At 44.3% G+C, this 22,471-nt stretch overlaps 1 protein-coding gene across 1 annotated transcript in view; it reads left to right on the forward strand.

The window, feature by feature from the left end:
* LOC115656191 (protocadherin gamma-A4-like) overlaps positions 1 to 22,471 on the forward strand; it is a 136,857-nt gene that overhangs the window by 8,521 nt on the left and 105,865 nt on the right. The gene's annotated exons all lie outside the window — the stretch shown is intronic.

Here is a 22,471-nt window from a genome sequence, read left to right on the forward strand (position 1 = left end):
TTACTCTTGACTTTAGCACCGCTTTTGATAGTCTCCCACAGTATTCTTGACAGCAAGTTAAAGAAGTATGGGCTGGATGAATGGATTGTAAGGTGGATAGAAAACTGGCTAGATCATCGGGCTCAATTGGTAGTGATCAAAGGATCCATGTCTAGTTGGCAGCCAGGATCAAATGGAGTGCCCCAAGGGTTGGTCCTGGGGCCAGTTTTGTTCAATATCTTCATTAATGATCTGGAGGATGGCGTGGATTGCAACCTCAGCAAGTTTGCAGATGACGCTAAACTGGGAGGTGTGATAGATAAGCTGGAGGGTAGGAATAGGCTACAGAGGGACCTAGACAAATTAGAGGATTGGGGCAAAAGAAATCTGATGAGGTTCCACAAGGACAAGTGCAGAGTCCTGCACTTAGGACGGAAGAATCCCATGCACTGCTCCAGACTAGGGACCGAATGGCTAGGAAGCAGTTCTGCAGAAAAGGACCTAGTGGTTACAGTGGCTGAGTAGTTGGATATGAGTCAACAATGTGCCCTTGTTGCCAAGAATGCTAACGACCTTTTGGGCTATATAAGTAGGAACATTGCCAGCAGATCGAGGGACGTGATTGTTCTCCTCTATTCAACATTGGTGGGGCCCCCTCTGGAGTACTGTGTCCAGTTTTGGACCCCACACTACAAGAAGGATGTGGAAAAATTGGAAAGAGTACAGCGGAGGGCAACAAAAATGATTAGGGGGCTGGAGCACATGATTTATGCGGAGAGGCTGAGGGAACTGGGATTGTTTAGTCTGCAGAAGAGAAGAATGAGGGGGGATTTGATAGCTGCTTTCAACTACCTGAAAGGAGGTTCCAAAGATGGTGAATCTAGACAGTTCTCAGTGGTACCAGATGAGAGAACAAGGAGCAATGGTCTCAAGTTGCAGTGGGAGAGGTTTAGGTTGGATATTAGGAAAAACTTTTTCACTAAGAGGGTGTTGAAACACTGGAATGCATTACCTAGCGAGGTGGTGGAATCTTCTTCCTTAGAGATTTTCAAGGTCAGGCTTGACAAAGCCCTGACTGGGATGATTTAGTTGGGGATTGGTCCTGCTTTGAGCAGGGGGTTGGACTAGATGACCTCCTGAGGTTCCTTCCAACCCTGATATTCTATGATTCTATGATTCTATAAAAGGGCTAGGCAGCATAGGACATACATTACTAGGGGAAGATCTGGGACAGCCAAGGCTGTTGAGAGCCATGGTGTACCTGGCAGGGTGCAGTTACACACAGACCTTCAGGGTGTGGCTTTGTGACAAACTGGGAATGTTCTTAATGTGTTCTTTGAATACTGAGTGGGGAGTATTGACCTGGGAAGGTTGCAGGGGAGTTTTGCTGGGACTGTTTGCATTGGGGGATGGGAGACTTTCCTTGAGGGAGGATACTTAAGCACGTAACATGAGAACCCAGGAAGGCAGTTGGAGGCCAGATGACACCCTCTTCCCGGGAAACTGGATAAAGGGTGGGTAAGGAGCTGGGGGGAGGCTGAGTGAGACAGCTGGAGGGGGTTGGGTTTTGGAGCTAGCTGGGGACGAGGAGTGAAGTGCAGACAGGGGTGTCTGCAGTGAAGAGCTGCAAAAATCTTGACAACCGGTTCCCTATACAAAGTTCTGATTTAAGCGGGGGGAAGTGGGGGAGGGGCCAGGGCAGGAGGAGATGGAGACATACCCGAGGGGCCGGGGGCCCCTGGGAGCCTGGGGCAAATTTCCCCACTTGCCCCCTCCCCTCTGGCCAGCCCTGGAGCTTGCAGCAGGAACCCCCACACACCTTGCTGGGCCTCTCAAAAAGCGGCAGCAGGACAACTCCAGAGCTCAGCTAATGTCGGTGGCTGACCACACTGCAGCTGAGGGGAAGCGGGGGAAGGGCCGGGGGAGCCTCAGCCTCCCCAGCTGGGAATCCTGGGAGCAACAGGATGGCCCAGCTGCAGACCGGAGTTCTTTGCCCACTCCCTGGCCCTTTAACAACCGGTTCTCCAAGGAGGTCTAATTTTAGCAACCGGTTCTTGGGAACCTGTGGGAACTGGCTCCAGCTCACCACTGGTTATCTGGCTCGTTGCCCCCCTAGATGGACCTGCCTAAGGGGTCCTGTTCTCTGTACCTACAAGCTCTGTTTTGGACTGTATTCCTGTCATCTAAATAAACCTTCTGTTTTGCTGGTTGGCTGAGAGTCATGGTGAATTGCAGGAAGCTGAGGGTGCAGGGCCTTGTCTCCCCCCACACTCTGTGACAGCTTACATGCTGGAAAACTGTTTGTGAGTGGCCCAGGTGGGAGCTACTATGGCAAGGCACTGTAAGGCATCTACAGTTGCAGGGAAGGGGTGACACAGCCAGGGCCGTCTTTAGCAAGTGCGGGGCCCAATTCGAACAGTTCTGATGGGGCCCCGGCAGGGATGACTAAAAAAAAAAAAAAAACACATTAAAAAACATGTGGGGCTTGTACTCACCGGGCGGGGCTCCTAGTTTTTGGCGGTGGGTCCTTCACTCATTCCGGGTCTTCAGCAGCACTGAAGGACCTACCGCTGAAGTGCTGCCGAAGACCCGGAGCAAGTGAAGGACCCGCTGCCAAAGTGCTGCCGAAGACCCGGAGCAGTGCTCGGTGAGTAAGAATTAAAAAGGAGCCTCTCACCAGGGAAGGGATTCTCCATCACTTGCCCCACCACCACCCGGCGGCCCTGCCACTGGGCGCGGGGCCCTCTTAGGCGCAGGGCCCGATTCAGGGGAATTGGCCTAAAGCCGGCCCTGGACACAGCCCCCACCAGTCTGGATTGTGCCCCACTATGTGACAGAGGGGTCTGCTTGCATGACTCATCTTCATAGGAAGAAGGACAGAACAACAAAAGTATTTTGTCCTCTTGTTGATGAAATATAGGAAAATTCCAGTTGCAAGGATCCACAATAGTCTATCTGGTACTTATGGACCTTTCCTTCTGGGAAGGGCATAACATCTTCTGTTGAATACACTGGTCTACAATTTTTGAGAAGTCGTCTGCTTCAGAGATAAAATGTGATATTTATTATGTATTTTGATGTGCTGAATTCAGATATGACAATTAAAACAACTGATTGGCTACTGTTTCTAAAATATTTAAGTTTTTACATTTTATGTCTATGTATATTGTGTAGATAGTAGAGTTTTAATCATAAATTGTAAACCTAGGTCTTGTCATGTGTTTATGGTTGCTTTACATGATAATATTTCACCTGTCCTATTTATGTAACAATTTAAAAATCAGCAAAAGGGTTATATAAATAAAATTTATTATGAAACAAAAGGCAAAAAACTATTATGTACATAGTTTAGTCCTATTCAGTGTCTACTCGGGGTTCTTAGCTTGTCTCTTGTATTCATTAAATGGAGCATCTCTTGTCACTGTCCAGCAATAGTTTGCAAGCATTCATGGGCTCCATTTGCCCTGATAGCCTGCCAGGAGATTCCACTGCTGTAGTCTGGAGCCCAACAGCTCTGTCTTACTGTTGGGTAGTTCCAAATCCCTGACAAGGTCATTCAGTTCACCTTGTGTTATGAGGTGTGGTTCAGAGGAGGAGGATGGGAGAAAATGTAGGTCCTGTGACATTGATGGTTCAGGACCAGAAGTTTCATCCTCTTCCTCTTCCTCTTCTGACTCAAGTGAGAATGATTCTGGTGCATCAGGAACCGGCAGTCCTTCTCCGTGGGGTACTGGGCGTATAGCTGATGGAATGTTTGGATAATGCACAGTCCACTTTTTCTTCTTTGACACACCTTTCCCAACTGGAGGCACCATGCAGAAGTAACAATTGCTGGTATGATCTGTTGGCTCTCTCCAACTCATTGGCACTGCAAAAGGCATAGATTTCCTTTTCCTGTTCAACCACTGGCGAAGATTTGTTGCACAAGTGTTGCAGCATATGTGTGGGGCCCACCTCTTGTCCTGATCTCCAATTTTGCAGCCAAAATAAAGGTGATAGGTTTTCTTAACCATAGTGGTTATACTGTGCTTTTGTGATGCAAAGTCACTTCACCACAAACATAGCAGAAGTTATCTTCACTGTTCACACAAGTACAAGGCATCTCTGCTCACTTTGGCTAAACAGAAATGTGTCCCTTTGCAAAATCAAACACTGACAAATAAGAGAGCACGACACTGTATGATTTCTAGAGCTGATATAGGGCAATTTGTTCAGCAGAGTGATGTAAGCTTTGTTATGATTGCATCATCCATGACTTCTAGGAATAACATGATGCAATTCATATCATGTATGACGCAATACCAGCTTCAGATTGCATCATTCATTGTTTTGCCTAAAAAGCAAGTACTGTCCAAACCCAGTCATAGATTTATTCATAGATCCAGTCAAAGATGTATTTTAGTCATTTCTGGTTTAAATTGAGATCCCTTCTCTTTATAACTCACTTATCCTCCACCATTCCCAAGCCAAGGGTTGTATATACTGACCCAATAGCATATCTTGAAAACTAGAGCCAATCAACAATTTTAAGCATCATTTTCGTTCTCAGTGACCCAGAATTAGTAAAGTTGGACTACATTTATTTCAGAAGCATTTTGGCTGTAGAGCAGTGATATCAGCCCTTCAGACTAGATGATGTCTCTCTCCTGTGTGGTGATTTACACAGTTACAGAAGCTCACACTACAGCTGCTCAAAGATTACCTTACAATATGAGTTACAGACGTTATAAATTAGATTGATGCATGCAGTAACTCAAAAGCACTCAATAAAGTCTAAACATGTTCTTAAAATTCTAATATCTGTTTTAACAAAATGTAACCCTTCTGCCCCTCTGAGTTGGCAGCAACAAGGGCCGGGTTCAGTATCCAGGGGTTCCGTTTCAGTAACACAATGCATAACCGGCTCGAGCCCCCACCCAGTGACCTGGGACACTCACATACCACACCCCCCTGGGCGCCTCTAGGAGGCAATACTTCCCCTCTCGCAAGCATGGAGTCTGAGTGTAGCAAAATCTTTTTAATGAAGGAATCAATGCGGCATCCCCTTGGAGAAACACCACAAACAGGGTTATAACACAAACCATAAACAAAAACCCACCTCCAAGTACGTTTGGCACTGTCCTTTTTCCCCTTAGGGTTTTAAGTCCAATCTCCCCAAAGTCCAACAACCCAAAAGTCTCTGGTCAATGCCACCCCACAGTTCAAGGGTTAACTGTAGAGGTCCCTCCCCCCAGCCTGGGTAGAAAGGGGCACCTTACGTGGTCCGGGGCCAACTGCCTTGCCTCTCCGTGGGTTCTGCTTCCGCCTTCTCCATGAACTGCTCCGCTTTACCAGCTGCTCCACTCTGCTCCTCCAGCCGTCCTCAGGAACTGCTCCGCTCCACCAGCTGCTCTGCTCCATGAGCTGCTCTGCAAAACTGCTCAGCTCCGCTCGCTCTGTGGGCCGCTCCACTCGTCCCACAGCTACTTCACTCTGCCAGCCGCTCTGCTGCCACCAGCTGTCCCGTGATCCGCGCCAGCCGTCCCCACAACTGCTCCACTCCACCAGCTGCTCTGTTCCACAGTATATCTTCAGGCTCCCCCACTAGTTAGCACAGTACTCAGTGCTCTCAGCTCAGTCATTTCAGCTCTTTCCTGATTTCAACTCTTAGTGATCTCAGGTCTTAGTGGGGGAGCCCCAGTGCTAGTGCACCATTAGCCCAAAGTGCATTCAGCTCAGTAACCTGTATTTAGATTCTTGAGGGAATAAAAAAAAATCAACTCTGACATTCCACAGTGGAGAGAAGAGGAGGAGGAGGAGGAGGAGGAGGTGGTGGTGGTGCAACTGGTGGTGCAACTGGTGCTTCTGGCTCCACACAGAGCCTGCACCACCAGGCACAGACACCTGTCCCCAGCCTCTCTCACTTCACTGGGTTTTGGAACCCATGTCCCTTGTCTAGCAAGTACCACCCAACTGAGGGTGAGTCATTTGTCACCAAGCAGTCCCACCGCTCAGCAGTCTGGGATAGGGTAGGCGTGCCTACGCAAATACACTCTCTGACATTCTTTCCACCAGATGTCAGGGTAGAGCTTATCCTGACTCTGCTTACAAATACTAACACATAGGTGACCCAGATTGATTTTAGGTATGTATTTTTCAGCGTTTAATTGAGACCTGGAGACCTTAGCATGAGCTGCACCTGGTCTATCAGCTTCACATCTTTTCTCTTGTTAATATTCATTGTATTAATTATCTGGTCACTGTGACTGATTCGATCACAGTGTTTCTGTCTCTAGCAGCCAGACACCCAGCTCCCAATGGGTTCCAAACCTCAGATAAATCCGTTTTACTCTGTATAAAGTTTATCCAGGGTAAACTCATAAATTGTCCACTTTCTGTAACACTGATAGAGAAATATGCACAACTGTTTGTTCCCCCAGCCATAAATTACTTACTCTGGGTTAAATAATAAGCAAAAGTGATTGTATTAAGTATAAAAAGTATCATTTAAGTGGTTCCAAATAATAACATACAGAACAAAGTAATTTACCAAGCAAAATAAAGCAAAACACGCAAGTCTAAGCCTAATACATTAAGAAACTGATTACAGATGAAATCTCACCGCTGAAGATGTTCCAATAAGCTTCTTTGACAGACTGGACTCCTTCCTAGTCTGGGCCCAATCCTTTCCCCTGGTACAGTTCTTGTTAGCTCCAGCTCAGGTAGTAACTAGGGTATTTCTCATGACTGGAACTCCCTTTGTTCCGTTCCACCCCTTTAAATAGTTTTTGCACAAGGTGGGAATCTTTTGTCTCTCTGGGTCCCCCCCCAAATGGAAAAGCACCAGGTTTAAGATGGATTCCAGTACCAGGTGACATGGTCACACATCCTGTGAGACCTCAAGCCTTCATTCTTCCTGACTTGACTCACAGGATGGCTTGCAGGTAAACAGAGCCTCTTACAACCAATTGTCCTAGTTGATAGGAGCCATCAAGATTCCAAACCACCATTAATGGCCCACACTTTGCATAATTACAATAGGACCTTGGAGTTATATTTCCTATTTATAGTTTCAGATACAAGAATGATACATTTACACAAATAGGATGACCCACTCAGTAGATTATAAGCTTTGTAATGATACCTTCTGCATGAAGCATATTCCAGTTACATTATATTCACGCTCATTAGCATATTTTCATAAAATCATATGGAGTGCAAAGTCACAGTCACCATTAATCTTTTTAGTGAAGACAGAAGCAAGATAGGTATTAAACAACTAAGCCCTCTTGATGTCAACAGTTTCTAGGCCTCCTTCCCTGTAAATAGAGGATCTTCATTTTCCTCTGTATTTCTCTTGCTCCTAATGTATTAAAAGACCCTCTTTTTACTGACTTTGAAGTCTCTTTCTTGGTGTAACTCATTTTGTGCCTTAGCCTTTCTGATTTTTTCCCTACATGTGCTATTCTTCTCTACTCCTTCTTAGCAATTTGTCCATGTTTCCACTGTTTGTAGATTCCTTCTTTGATTTTCAGGTCATTAAAAAGCTCTTGATAGAGCATGTTAGTGTCTTCCTATTTTTATCTTTCCTTTGCATCAAGATAGTTTGCAGTTGTGCTTTTAGTATTGTCTCCTTGAGAAACTGCCAGCTCTCCTGAAATCCTTACTCCTTAGATTTTCTTCTCCTTACCTATGAGTTCTCTGAGTTTGTTAAAGTTTCTTTCTTGAAGTCCTTTGTCCTTATTCTGCTGCTCTCACTCCTTCCTTTCCCTAGAATCATGAAATATATCATTTCATTATAACTCTCACCCACATTGTTTTCCACCTTCAAATTTGCTACCAATTCCTCTCTGTTGGTCAGAATCAAGTCTAAAATGTCTTTTCTTTTAGTGATGTTGTCCACAATACACCCCAGCAGTTTAGAGTAGCATTATTATCCATTTTACTGGTGAGGAGTTGAATACAAGAGGAATGACTTGCCACAAATCACAGTGGAAATCTCTCACAGAGAAGAAGTAAAACTCAAACCTCACAAGTCTGAGTCCAGTGCTTTGTCTATAAATCAACTCCTCTTGTAATGGAAGAACATCCTATCTTTCATGTCAAAGAAGTTACTTGGAATAACTGTATTATCCAGAAGTATTTATTTTCCTCCGATAAGATATTTTTTGTAATGATAGAGAAAAGTATTAATGCAAATTTATTGAAGATTAAGATTAAAAAGCAAAATGATTGAATTGCTTCTTTAGCAGAAATCTTCCTAGCTTATAATAATAATAAGAAGAAGAATGGCCACACTGGGTCAGACCAATAGTCCATGTAGCCCAATATCCTTTCTTCTGACAGTGGCTGATGCCAGATGCATCAGAGGGAATGAACAGAACAGGGAAATTATCAAGTTATCCATCCCCTGTCATCCAGTCCCAGCTTCTGGCACTCAGAGGTTCAGGGACACCCAAAGCATGAGTTGCATACCTGATCATCTTAGCTAATAGTGGCTGATGGACTTTTCCTCCATGACCTTATCTTATTCTTTTTTGAACCCAGTTATACTTTTGGCTTTATACAGCACCCCCTGGCAGTGAGTTTCACAGATTGGCTGCATTTTGTGAAGAAGTACTTCCTTAAGTTTGTTTTAAAGCTGCTGCCTATTAATTTCATTGGGTGACCCCTGGTTACTGTGTTATGTGAAGGAGTAAATAACACTCCTTTATTCACTTTCTCCATACCATTCATGATTTTATAGACCTCTATCATACCTCTTCCCTCACTCCCTGCTCCCTCAGTTGTCTCTTTTCTAAACTCCTTTATATCTCCTGGTACAGAAGCTATTTCATATCCCTAATAATTTTTGTTGCCCTACTCTGTACTTTTTCCAATTCTAGTATATCTTTTTTGAGATTGGGCAACCAGAAATGCATGCAGTATTTAAGCTTGGGTGTACGATAGATTTATATTGTGGCGTTATGATATTTTATGCCTCATTATCCATCCCAGGGATCGGCAACCTTTGGCATGCGCCCACCAGGGTAAGCACCCTGGTGGGCCGGGCCAGTTTGTTTACCTGCTGCATCCGCAGGTTCGGCCAATCGCAACTTCCAGTGGCTGCAATTTGCCACTCCAGGCCAATGGGGGCTGTGGGAAGCGGCGGCCAACACATCCCTCAGCCCACACCACTTCCTGCAGCCCCCATTGGCCTGGAGCAGTGAACTATGGCCAGTGAGAGCTGCGAACGGCTGAACCTGAGGACGCGGCAGGTAAACAAACCAGCCCGGCGGGCCACATGCCAAAGGTTGCCAATCCCTGATCTATCCCATTTCTAATGGTTCCTAACATTGTGTTAGCTTTTTTGCACATTGAGCAGATATTTTGTAGACTTTTTATTTATTTAAATTAAATGTAGTAATTTGTATTAAAATATCATGAGTTCAGCGCCTGTTGCTACATATTCAAGTTCAAAAGACTGAAAATCTCCTCTTGTGTTTTTCTCAAATTTAGGGACTCTAGGAACACACAAAGTTCAAGGATAGTGACCACAGACATGACCACAAGTAAAAAGTCTTATCTGTTCTACAAGTTTTATTAAAGCAGTAAGTAAAGTTACAATGATCTATGCATAAATAAATCTCACAAAAAACATGCAGTGAGTAAGACTGTAGTCATACTCACCTCCTCAAAGATATTCTAGGGTCTGATTGATCTCTCAACAGACAACCGTTGACAGACATATGGTTCCTGCTTGGGCTGTCCCATGGGGGTCATCCTTTGGGGTCATCCCACTTTTTCTCAACCAGTGAACCTCTTTTGTACTGTTTTTTGGACCATACATAACACCTTATGCATATACATATACTTCTTTTCCTTATCTGTACTTCCACAGCTCATGAATATTGGAGTATCAAATTTTTCATAGGTTGTTTCTTAGTTCCTCTTATTCTCATTAGTGTCTATGCACAACATATACTCTGTGGTCAGGATAGGACATTCCATGATATTGCAATCAGGTGTCTCATGATCTTGCACAATTCATTGCACTTTGTTGCAATCAAGTTTTCTGTAACATTACCTGCTAGCATATCTTTCACAGTAATCTCTTAACCTGACTGGCATAGGGTTATTCCTATGTCCCCCACTCATGTCAAGCATTCTTAAGGTCAAGGCCTATTATGGCTAAAATGAAATCTTACAGGCCTCAGCCTGTAACCCTTTCATTCCAGCCATGTTTTACTTATATACCTAATACACAGGTTTCAGAATGGTGGCCATGTTAGTCTGTATCAGCAAAAACAAGGAGGAGTCCTTGTGGCACCTTAGAGACTAACAAATTCATTTGGGCATAAGCTTTCATTGGCCAACATTTTTATGGCTGACTTAGAACAATGCTTCCTCAGCTCTTGTCCCCTAGTGCCCCTACTCTACTTGCACTACATTGATGACATCTTCATCTTCTGGACCCATGGGAAGGAGGCCTTTGAGGAATTCCATTAGGATTTCAACAATTTCCACCCCACCATCAACCACAGCCTGGATCAGTCCACACAAGAGATCCACTTCCTGGACACTACAGTGCCAATAAGTGATGGTCACATAACCATCACCCTATACCGGAAACCTACTGACTGCTGTACTTATCTACATGCCTCCAGCTTTCATCCAGACCACATCACATGATTCATTGTCTACAGCCAAGCCCTAAGATACAACCACATTTACTCCAATCCCTCAGACAGAGACAAATACCTATAGGATCTCTATCAAGCATTCTTAAAACTATAGTACCCACCTGGGGAAGTGAAGAAGCAGATTGACAGAGCCAGAATTGTACCCAGAAGTCAACTGCTACAGGACAGGCCCTACAAAGAAAGTAACAGAATGCAGTAGCCATCATCTAGAGCCCCCAGCTAAAACCTCTCCAGTGCATCATCAAGGATCTACAACCTATCCTGAAGGACGATCCCTCACTCTCACAGACCTTGGAAAACAGGCCAGTCCTTGCTTACAGACAGCCCCCCAACCTGAAACAAATACTCACCAGCAACTACACACCACACAACAAAAACACTAACCCAGGAACCAATTCCTACAATAAATCCCATTGCCAACTCTGTCCACATATCTACTCAAGAGACACCATCATAGGACCTAACCACATCAGCCACACCATCAGGGGCTTTTTCATCTGCACATCTACCAATGTGGTATATTCCATCATATGCCAGCAATGCCCCTCTGTCATGTACATTGGCCAAACTGGACAGTCTCTACAGAAAAGAATAAATGGACACAAATCAGACATCAAGAACTGTAACATTCAAAAACCAGTAGGAAAGCACCTCAGTCTCCCTGGACACTTAATAACAGACTTAAAAGTGGACACTCTTCAACAGAAAAACTTCAAAAACAAACTTCAAGGAGGATCTGCAAAACTGCAATGAATTAGCAAATTTGACACCATCAAATTAGGCCTGAATGAAGATTGGGAATGGCTGGGTCACTGCAAAAAATAATTTTCCCTGTGTTGATACTCACACGTTCTTGTCAGCTGTTGGGAATGGGCCACATCCACCCTAATTAAATTGGCCTCGTTAGCACTGACCCCCCCCCCCACTTGGTAAGGTAACTCCCATCTTTTCATGTGCTGTATATTTATACTTGTCTACTTTTTTCACTCCATGCATCTGATGAACTGGGTTATAGCCCACAAAGCCTTATGCCCAAATAAATTTGTTAGTCTCTAAAGTGCCACAGGGGCTCCTCATTGTTTTTACCTACAGTCATCATTCCTAAATACTTGCAGTCTTATACTTCTGTAATCCTACAATTTAAGTCTATTTAGCCTACACTGATTATGTATGAAATGTCAAATAGCACAATGATAAATGGACAGCTGCAGTGGCACAGGAGCCAGCAAACAGAGCTGTAAACAGGGGAGTTTGATTGGGAGTTTACAGGGGGAGTTTGGGGGAAGTCTAAGAGAGGCAGGCAGAGGAACACACAGGCTATTGAAGGAAGTGTGCAGTGTTCTATCAGAGTCTTGGTACTTGTTGGGGGTTTGTTTTGCTGTGGGTGGTTGTGTTTTGGGTTGGTTTGAGTTTCCCAGATTGACAGGATTGGGTTGGGAAGCCTATGACAGATACAGAGGCAGCAGTTGTAGTGACCCAAGCAGTGGAAGACACAATGAAGATGACTGGATGTGGAAGCTGCGGCATGTACCTGATCCTGGAAGGGGCACCTGAAAAGAGTTTTGTCTGCATGAAGTGCCACCTGATAAAGCTGATGGAAGAAAAGATCCAAGGATTGGAGATGCAGGTGGAAACTCTGGTTGAGTTTAGAAGGGGGTTCGAGCGGATGATGGAGCAAACACAGGATGAGGCCAAAGGGAAAAGCTCGGACTTGCAGATGGAAGCAGGACCAAAGAACTCTGAGGAGAGACTGCTGGGTGAGGAAAGTGGATAGTGGAAGCATGAGACTAAGAGAACCAGGCAGAGGAAAAGACAGGCCAGTGAAGGAGAAATTGAGCTCACAAACTGGTTTGCAGAGTTGGAAAATGAAGAAGGGGCAGAGCAGGTGGACACTGAAGGTGAGAGGGCAAAGAAGAAGAGAAGAGCAGCTCACCCTATAAGGAGAGGGGAAGAGTCAATGGAGATGACACCAAACATGAGCCCCAGGAGGATACGGGATGGGTTGCAGAGGATTGCAAGGGTGATTAGGAATCGAGAGGACTTGCAGCCAGAGAGAACAGGGGTTAGACCGGAGTATCGCACCATCATCAGGAAAAGGCAGGTCTACGTGATTGGGGATTCCTTACTGAGAAGAATAGACAGGCCTGTAAGCAGAGCAGATCCAGAGAACAGAAGGGTGTGCTGTCTGCCAGGTGCTAAGATATGGGATGTGGACCTGAGGCTGAAGAGGATCCTAACAGGAGCTGGAAAGAATCCGCTGATTGTCCTTCATGTGGGAACAAATGATACAGCTAGATTCTCACTGGAACATATCAAGGGAGACTATGCCAGGCTGGGAAGCCACTTAAGGAAATCAAGGCTTAGGTGATCTTCAGTGAGATTCTGCCTGTTCCTAGAGAAGGGCAACAAAGATGTGACAAGATTATGGCGATCAACAGATGGCTCAGGCAGTAGTGCTATAAGGAGGGCTTTGGGATGTATGGCCAGGGGGAGGCATTCATGGACAGAGGACTGTTCTCTTGGGATGGACTTCACCTGAGTAGGGAGGGAAATAGACTTCTAGGAGGCTGGCACAACTGATTAAGAGAGCTTTAAACTAGGAATTGTGGGGAGATGGTTGGGAGATGTCCAGGTAATTGCCACATGGGATTTTAACATCGAGAGGGAAGAACACAAAGCAAGAAAGGATACTGTCATGGGTAGGAGAACGGACATACAGAGGAAGGGTACTGTAGATACAATTCTAATAGGTGATACTGGCAGTAGAATGTCTGGGCCTAATCAGGAAAAGAATGTGAGTGAAGCCAAACAGCAAGAATTAAGATGTTTGTACACCAATGTGAGGAGCCTAGGTAACAAAATGGAGGAACTAGAGTTACTGGTTCAGGAAGTGAAACTGGATATTATAGGGATAACAGAAACATGGTGGAATAGTAGTCATGACTGGAGTACAGGTATTGAAGGCTATGTGCTGTTTAGGAAAGACAGAAATAAAGGCAAAGATGGTGGAGTAGCATTGTATATCAATGATGAGGTAAACAGTAAAGAAATAAGAAGGGATGGAATGGATAAGACAGAGTCTGTCTGAGCATAATCACATTGGGGAAGAAAGCTACTAAAGCCTCCCCTGAGATAGTGCTTGGGGTGTGCTACAGACCGCCGGGATCTGATTTGGATATGGAAAGAGACCTCTTTAATGTTTTTAATTAAGTAAATACTAATGGGAATTGTGTGATCATGGTAGACCTTAACTTCCCAGAGATAGACTGGAGGACAAGTGGTAATAGTAATAACAGGGCTCAGATTTTCCTAGATGCGATAGCTGATGGATTCCTTCATCAAGCAGTTACTGAACCAACAAGAGGGGATGCCATTTTAGATTTGGTTTTGGTGAGTAGTGAGGACCTCATAGAAGAAATGGTTGTAGAGGACAACCTTGGTTTGAGCAACCATGAGCTAATTCAATTTAAACTAAATGGAAGGATAAACAAAAATAGATCTGTGATTAAGGTTTTTTATTTCAAAAGGGCTAACTTTAAAGAATTAAGGAAATTAGTTAGGGAAGTGGGTTGGACTGAAGAACTTGTGGATCTAAAGGCAGAGGAGGCCTGGAATTACTTCAAGTCAAAGTTGCAGAAACCATCAGAAGCCTGCATCCCAAGAAAGGGGAAAAAATTCATAGGCTGGGATTGTAGACCAAGCTGGATGAGCAAGCATCTCAGAGAGGTGATTAAGAAAAAGCAGAAATCCTACAAGGAATGGAAGATGGGAGTGATCAGCAAGGAAAGCTACCTTATTGAGGTCAGAACATGTAGAGATAAAGTGAGAAAGGCCAAAAGCCATGTAGAGTTGGACCTTGCAAAGGGAATTAAAACTAAAAGTAAAAGGTTCTATAGCCATATAAATAAGAAGAAAACAAAGAAAGAAGAAGTGGGACCGCTAAACACTGAGGATGGAGTGGAGGTTAAGGATAATCTAGGCATGGCCCAATATCTAAACAAATACTTTTCCTCAGTCTTTAATGAGGCTAATGTGGAGCTTAGGGATAATGGTAGGATGACAAATAGAAATGAGGATATGGAGGTAGATATTATCACATCTGAGGCAGAAGCCAAACTCGAACTACTTAATGGGACAAGATTGGGGGGGGCCTGGATAATCTTCATCCAAGAATATTAAAGGAACTGGCACCTGAAATTTCAAGCCAATTAGCAAGTATTTTTAATGAATCTGTAAACTCAGGGTGTCATAAACAGATAGATATGGGTTAATGTCTCTTTTACCTGTAAAGGGTTACAAGCAGTGAACCTGGACCACCTGACCAGAGGACCAATCAGAAGACAAGATACTTTCAAATCTCGGTGGAGGGAAGTCTTTGTTTTGTGTTGTTTGTTTGTCTGTTGTTCTCTCTGGATTCTGAGAGTAACCAGACTTACCTACAGGCTTTCTAATTTTCTATTCAAATAGTAAGTACCAGTAGAAGGCTGTTTAGTCTTTTTGATTGTTTTCTTTATTTGCAAATGTGTCTTTTGCTGGAATGATTTTAATGTGTATTTGTGCTGGGGGGAAGGCTCCTCTCTAGTGTCTATAAGCTGAAAGACCCCGTAACATTTACCATCTAAATTACAGTGACAACTTTTACTTTTTTTCTTTCTTTTATTAAAAGTTTTTCTTTTTAAGACCTGATTGATTTTTTCCCCTTGTTAAGGCTCAAGAGAATTGAGTCTGTACTCACCAGGGAATTGGTGGGAGACAGGGAGAGAAAAGGGAGGGAGGGAAAGCCTGGGAGAGGCAACGGTGGGGGAAAGGGTTTACTTTCCTTGTGTAAGATCCAGGGGGTCTGGGTCTTGAGGTCCTCTGAGAAGGTTTTGAGGGGACCAGAGTGTACCAAGCACTGCAAGTCCTGGTTGGTGACAGCACTACAAGATCTAAGCTGGTAATTAAGCTTAGGGGGATTCATGCTGGTACTCCATCTTTTGGACACTAAGGTTCAGAGTGGGGGTTATACCATGACACGGGTTGTACCGTATGACTGGAGAATTGCTAACATAGTTCCTATCTTTAAGAAAGGAGGGGAAAAAGTGATCTGGGAAAAAGTTTGACATCTGTAGTGTGCAAGGTCTTGGAAAAAATTTTGAAGGAAAAGGTAGTCAAGGACATTGAAGTCAATGGTAATTGGAACAAAATGCAACATGATTTTACAAAAGATACATCATGCCAAACCAACCTGATCTCCTTCTTTAAGAAGATAACAGACTTTTTAGACAAAGAAAATGCAGTGGATCTAGTTTACCTTGATTTCAGTAAGGCATTTGATACGGTTCGACATGGGGAGTTATTAGCTAAATTGGAAAAGATGGGGATCAATATGAAAATTGAAAGGTGGATAAGGAACTGGTTAAAGGGAAGAGTACAATGGGTCGTACTGAAAGGTGAATTGTTAGACTAGAGGGAGGTTACTAGTAGAGTTCCTCAGGGATCCGTTTGGGGACCAATCTTATTTAATTTTTTTATTACTGACCTTGGCACAAAAAGTGGGAATGTGCTAATAAAGTTTGCGGATGACTTGAAGCTGGGAGGTATTGCTAATACAGAGAAGGACCGGGGATATCATACAGGAAGATCTGGATGACCTTGTAAACTGGAGTAATAGTAATAGGATGAAATTTAATAGTGAAAAGTGCAAGGTCATGCATTTAGGGATTCATATAACAAGAACTATTGTTATAAGCTGAGGAGGCATCAGCTGGAAGTAACAGAGGAGTAGAAGGACCTCGAAGTATTGGTTGATCACAGGATGACTATGAGCCACCAATGTGATATGGCTGTGAAAAAGCTAATGTGGTTTTGGGATGCATCAGGCGAGGTATTTCCAGAAGAGATAAGGAGATGTTAGTACTGTTATACAAGGCGCTGGTGAGACCTCATCTGGAATACTGTGTGCAGTTCTGGTCTCCCATGTTTAAGAAGGATGAATTCAAACTGGATCAGATTCAAAAGAAGGCTACTAGGATGATCCGAGGAATGGAAAACCTGTCCTATGAAAGGAGACTCAAAGAGCTTGGATTGTGTAACCTAACCAAAAGAAGGCTGAGAGGAGATATGATTGCTCTTTATAAAAATGTCAGAGGAATAAATACCAGGAAGGGAGTGGAATTATTTAAGCTAAATGTGGACACAAGAACAAATGGCTATAAACTGGCTATCAGGAAGTTTAGACTTGAAATTAGATGAAGGTTTCTAACCATTAGAAGAGTGAAGTTCTAGAACAGCCTTCCCAGGGGATTAGTGAGAGCAGGGCCGCCCAGAGGGGGGGCAAGTGGGGCAATTTGCCCCAGGCCCCGGGCTCCGCAGGGGCCCCCACGAGAATGGCCGAGGCTCCATCCCCGGTCCCGACCCGACCTGACCCCACCTCCGCCCCTCTCCCAGAGCCTCAGCACATCCAGCAGCTTCCCTGAACAGCTGCAGCATGGCTCCGGCGGGGCCTGAGCCCCACCCCGCTCAGAGCTGCATGGTAAGGGTGTGAGGCTGCAAGCTCCATGCTGAGCAGAGGGAACTCAGGCCCCGCTGGAGCTCGCAGCCCCGCCCCCTTACCATGTGACTCTGAGCGAGGAGGAGCTCAGGGGCCACACCGGAGCCATGCTGCACCGCTGTCGAGGGAAGCTGCTGGATGGGCTGAGGCTCCGGGTGAGTGGGGAGCCGGGGGTAAGGGGCCGGGGCCTGGGCCAAGGGGGTTGGATAAGGGGCAGGAAGTCCCAGGGACAGTCAGGGGACAGGGAGGGGCCAGAGGTTGGGGGCGGTCAGGGGACAGGGAACGGGGTTGGATTGTGGGCATTCCACGGGTCTGTCAGGACTCAGCAGGGGGGTGGATAGGGATCGGGGCAGTCAGGGGACAGGGAGCAGGGGTGGCATCCCGGGGTGGTTGTGGTGGTGGTGGGGTCTCTGGAGGACAGTGAGGGGACAAGGAGCTGGATGGGCCAGGGATTCTGAGGGGAGTGGGCAGTCGCGGGGCAGGAAGTGGGTGGAGGTCGGATAGGGGGCAGGGCCAGGCTCTTTGGGAGGCATAGCCTTCCCTACCCTAAAGCTCATTCAGCAGTTTGGGGCTTGCTGTTAGCTTTTCCATTAGGGCCACCATCCCTTTCACTTCTCAAATGCCAAATTATAGTCTATATTTAATTTCAGTGCCATAAGGAGATTCACATCAGGGAAGGGTAGCTTCATTTAAAATTAGCCACTGGTGGAGGGATCACATGAGAAGAGCAATATCCTTCCCAACGCTACCAAGGGAGACCCCCCTGCTACATTCCCTGAGACTCCAGAGAGGTTAACTCAGTTGTTCTCAAACTTTTATACTGGTGACCCCTTTCACATAGCAAACCTTTGAGTGTGACTCCCGCCCCTTATAAATTAAAAACACTTTTTTATATATTTAACACTGTCAGGGGTGGCTCTAGACATTTCGCAGCCCCAAGCACAGTGGCATGCCACGGGGGGTGCTATGCCGGCCACTAGGAGGGCGGCAGGCAGCTTCAGTGGACTTCCCGCAGGTCCCACGGTCCGCTGAACCCACGGCTTTGGTGGACCTTCCGCAGGCACACCTGCGGAAGGTCCACCGGAGCCGTAGGACCAGCGGACCTTCCACAGGCACACCTGCGGGAGGTCCAATGGAGACACCTGCTGCCCTTCCTGCGGCCGGCATAGCGCCCCCCACGGCATGCCGCCCCAAGCACACGCTTGGCATGCTGGGGCCTGGAGCCGCCCCTGAACACTATTATAAATGCTGGAGGCAAAGAGGGGTTTGAGTGGAGGCTGATAGCTCGCGACCCCCAGTAATAACCTCATGATGCCCTGAGGGGTCCTGACTCCCAGTTTGAGAACCCCTGGGTTAATTTAATGTTATCACCCTGTGTCCATTCACATGCATGTGCTATTTTGAGCATTTCAGTTTTCACAGCATAAGTTCATCCCAGATTCTGGAACAAGCTCAAATGCTCAGTTCATGGAGTATGTGCATGAACTATGCTAAAGACAAACCCACAGTAACCGTCTCCAGTTTGTGAGGGACCCCATGGAGCTAGTCTCTAGGAAACAGATAGATACATGGAGGTTAAGTCCATTAATGGCTATTAGCCAGGATGGGTAAGGAATGGTGTCCTTAGCCTCTGTTTGTCAGAGGGTGGAGATGGATGGCAGAAGAGAGATCACTTGATCATTACCTGTTAGGTTCACTCCCTCTGGGGAACTTGGCATTGGCCATTGTTAGTAGACAGCATACTGGGCTGGATGGACCTTTGGTCTGACCCAGTATGGCTGTTCTTATGTTCTAACCTAAATGAACCCAAAGTTATGGAGACAGATATGAGTCAAGGAAGCCAGCGGACTATCAGAAACCTGAAAAAATCTCTGACTGGATGGACTCAGGCGTTTGGTCACAAGCTGAGGTGGTTCAAAAGTTTTGGATTTTTTTAAGCAGAATTTTTTTATTGTTTCTTTAAACAATCAAACACAGCAAGCAGCAAATATTTGGCCACACACTTCTGAAACCCCAAACCAGACTATTCAGATTTTGGCAGACTAATTTCAGCTTTTCAATTTAAAAAAAACAACAAATTTTGAAGGAAAACAGACATTGTGATTTTTTTCTGCTTTTTATAAACCCCTCGTTTTCGATCCAGAAAAAGTTTTGACCGAAAATATTTGTCCAACCCTTTTAATGAGCTTTAGCACCTTTTAGCGCTAGCTGATACTGAGAACCAGTGATACCTTCTTAAGAAGTTTTCTCAAAACTGGGTTTGTGCCGAGATGCAGAAGATTTATTTTTCCCAGGTCTGCCCATGGGGGAAGAGCAAGTGGGGCAATTTGTGCTGAGCCCCGCAGGGGCCCCCACAAGAATATAGTATTGTATAGTATTGCCATTTTTTTTATGGAAGGTGACCCCAAAATTGCTTTGCCCCAGGCCCCCTGAATCCTCTGGGCAGCCCTGAGTGGGGGCAAAAGACATATTTGGCTTCAAGACTAAGCTTGATAAGTTTATGGAGGGGATGTTATAATGGGATAGCCTAATTTTGGCAAATATCTTTGACTACTACCAGTAAATATGCCCAATGGCTCATGATGGGATGTTAGATGGGGTGGGATCTGAGTTACTACAGAGAATTCTTTCCTGGGTGTCTGGCTGGTGAGTCTTGCCCACATGCTCAGGGTTTAGCTGAAAGACCCCGTAACATTTAGCTGGAAGGAATTTTCCTCCAGGGCAGATTGGCAGAAGCCCGGGGGCGGGGGGGTTTTGCCTTTCTCTGCATCGTGGGGCACGGGTCACTTGCTGGAAGATTCTCTGCATCTTCAAGTGTTTAAACTATGATTTGAAGACTTCAGTGGCTCAGACACAGGTTTGATACAGAGGTGGGTGGGTGAGATTTTGTGGCCTGCATTGTGCAGGAGGTTAGACTAGATGATCATAATGGTCCCTTCTGACCTTAAAGTCTATGATTCAATTAAATGGATGCTAAAATGAACTAATTGGCTGCAGTTTTAAGAGAACTGTCCATGATGATGCCAAGATCTCTTTCTTGAATGGTAAAAGTTAATTTTAGGCCCCATCATTTTGTATATATAGTAGGGTTTATTTTTCCAATGTGCATTACTTGCATTTATTAACATTGAATTTCATCTGCCATTTTGTTGCCCTATCACCCAGTTTTATGCGATCCAGTTGTAGTTCTTCATAGTTAGCTTTGGATTTACTTGTCTTTAGGAATTTTATAGCCTCTGCAAATGGTTTACCTGCTTTTCCAAATAATTTATGAATATGTTGAATAGCTAGGGTGACCAGATAGCAAATGTGAAAAATCGGGATGTGGGTGCCTATATAAGAAAAAGTCCCAAATATCGAGACTGTCCCTATAAAATCGGGACATCTGGTTACCCTATGAACAGCACTGATCCCGGTACAGATTCTTGGGAGACCCCACTATTTACTTCTCTACATTCTGAAAACTGACTTTTATTTCTACCCTTTGTTTCCTATCTTTTAAACAGTTTCTGAGCCAAGAGAGGGTCTTTCCTCTTATCCCAAGACTGCTTACTTTGCTTAAGAGTCTTTGATGTGGGATTTTGTCAAAGGTTTTCTAAAAGTCCAAGTAGACTGTATCAGCTGGATCATGCTTGTCCACATGTTTGTTGACATCTTTAAATAATTCGAATAGATTGGTGAGGAATAATTTCCCCTTAGAAAAACCCTTTTAACTCTTCTCAAATGTATCATGTTTATCTATATCTCTGATAATTCTCTTCTTTACTATAGTTTTGACCAATTTTTTAAAGTTGAAAAGGAACCAGGTTAGTTACAAATATATAAAGAGATTATTTTTTATTCCACCAGTTTCTCACCTCTTACATATCACCTATATAACATGAAGTTATGGTGTGATATGAAGGTTTTATCTGCATAAGTTTGTGATGGCTGCTTTACTCAACAGTGACATGGCCATTAGACAGTTAAGTGTGTCATTCCAAAGAAGTGATGATAAAACCATTAAACACCTCGTCCTGTGACTGTCCATGCCACATGTCTTATAAGGGGAAAATTTGTTAAAAATTTTGTTGAGCCTATTTTTTTCTCTTTACCTGCTTCTGTTAAGCCAGGCTCCCTTAGTTACCATGAGTCCAAATGTTCAGTGGTCATGTGATGCCTTAAACATTTAGATAATATATTTTAAGAAGGCTTTGTATATAAATGTGAATTTGTAATATTATAAGGGCTAGTTTCTCTACTCTTTCCAAAACTAGAAGCAAGTACTGAGTACCACTGGAATGTTGTGACTCCTTTTCTGCAGCACAGACAGTGCTCCTATTTCTTGCAATTCAAGATATGGGCTCTTCAAAGTAGCACTGGTGTATGACTGACTATTGACTACCATAGGGCTAAGCCCCATGTTTTTATTTTATTTTTGTGGACGATAAGGACATATACCAAATATTTCTTTCCCTGTCTGATAGTTTTAAAATACCGTTTTTAAGCTTCGTGTAGCTTTATAATATTAAACACTATCCTGGAAGAGGTGCATTAGTGGGCAGAGCATTCAAAGATGTACAACCAACCATAAAATCACCTGATTTTCCTCACCATCTGTCTCTGCAATTGACACATTGTATGACTACTACCTGTGTGTTGTGTTTATGTGATTTGATATTTGAAATGTGTGGATTATTGGAATATATATGCGTCTTAAAGTAGCATTCTTTTAGCACCATTTGCAATAAACTTCCATTGTCTTAAACTCAGTATGAAAATTATAAACTCAGTATGAAAATTGACAGAGTGATAAATATATGAAGTACAAATTATTGTATATCGCAGAATAGATATCGCCAGCTCACTGACAGCGCTCCTGAATTGTTTATTAATATTTGATCCATAGTGTAGTAACTGAATATATTGTCTTGAGCAACAAAAATGAACAAGTCAGATATAGAAAAAAATTGAAATACATCTAGCGATGTAAAAATCAGATATAAGATTACTACAAAGATGTTAGCATTCAGCAATTGCACAGCGCACCACCAGGGTGGAATGCAGGGTGGTGAATCAGTTTGGAGAAACATATATATATATATATATGTACTTTGGGCCGCCAGCAGAAAGGGGCGGCACATCCGGCTCTTCAGCGGCAAGTCCCTCAGTCCCTTTCGGAGGGAAGGACCTGCCGCTGAATTGCCGCGGAAGAATGAAACTCCATTGACATAGTATTTGCGGTCTCCGATTTTTATTTTTATTTTTATTTTGCAGCTTGGGGGGCAAAAACGATGGAGTGGGCCTTGTATGTATTTGT

This window comes from Gopherus evgoodei, chromosome 8 (assembly GCF_007399415.2).
Source record: "Gopherus evgoodei ecotype Sinaloan lineage chromosome 8, rGopEvg1_v1.p, whole genome shotgun sequence".
In the NCBI taxonomy this organism is placed as follows: domain Eukaryota; kingdom Metazoa; phylum Chordata; order Testudines; family Testudinidae; genus Gopherus; species Gopherus evgoodei.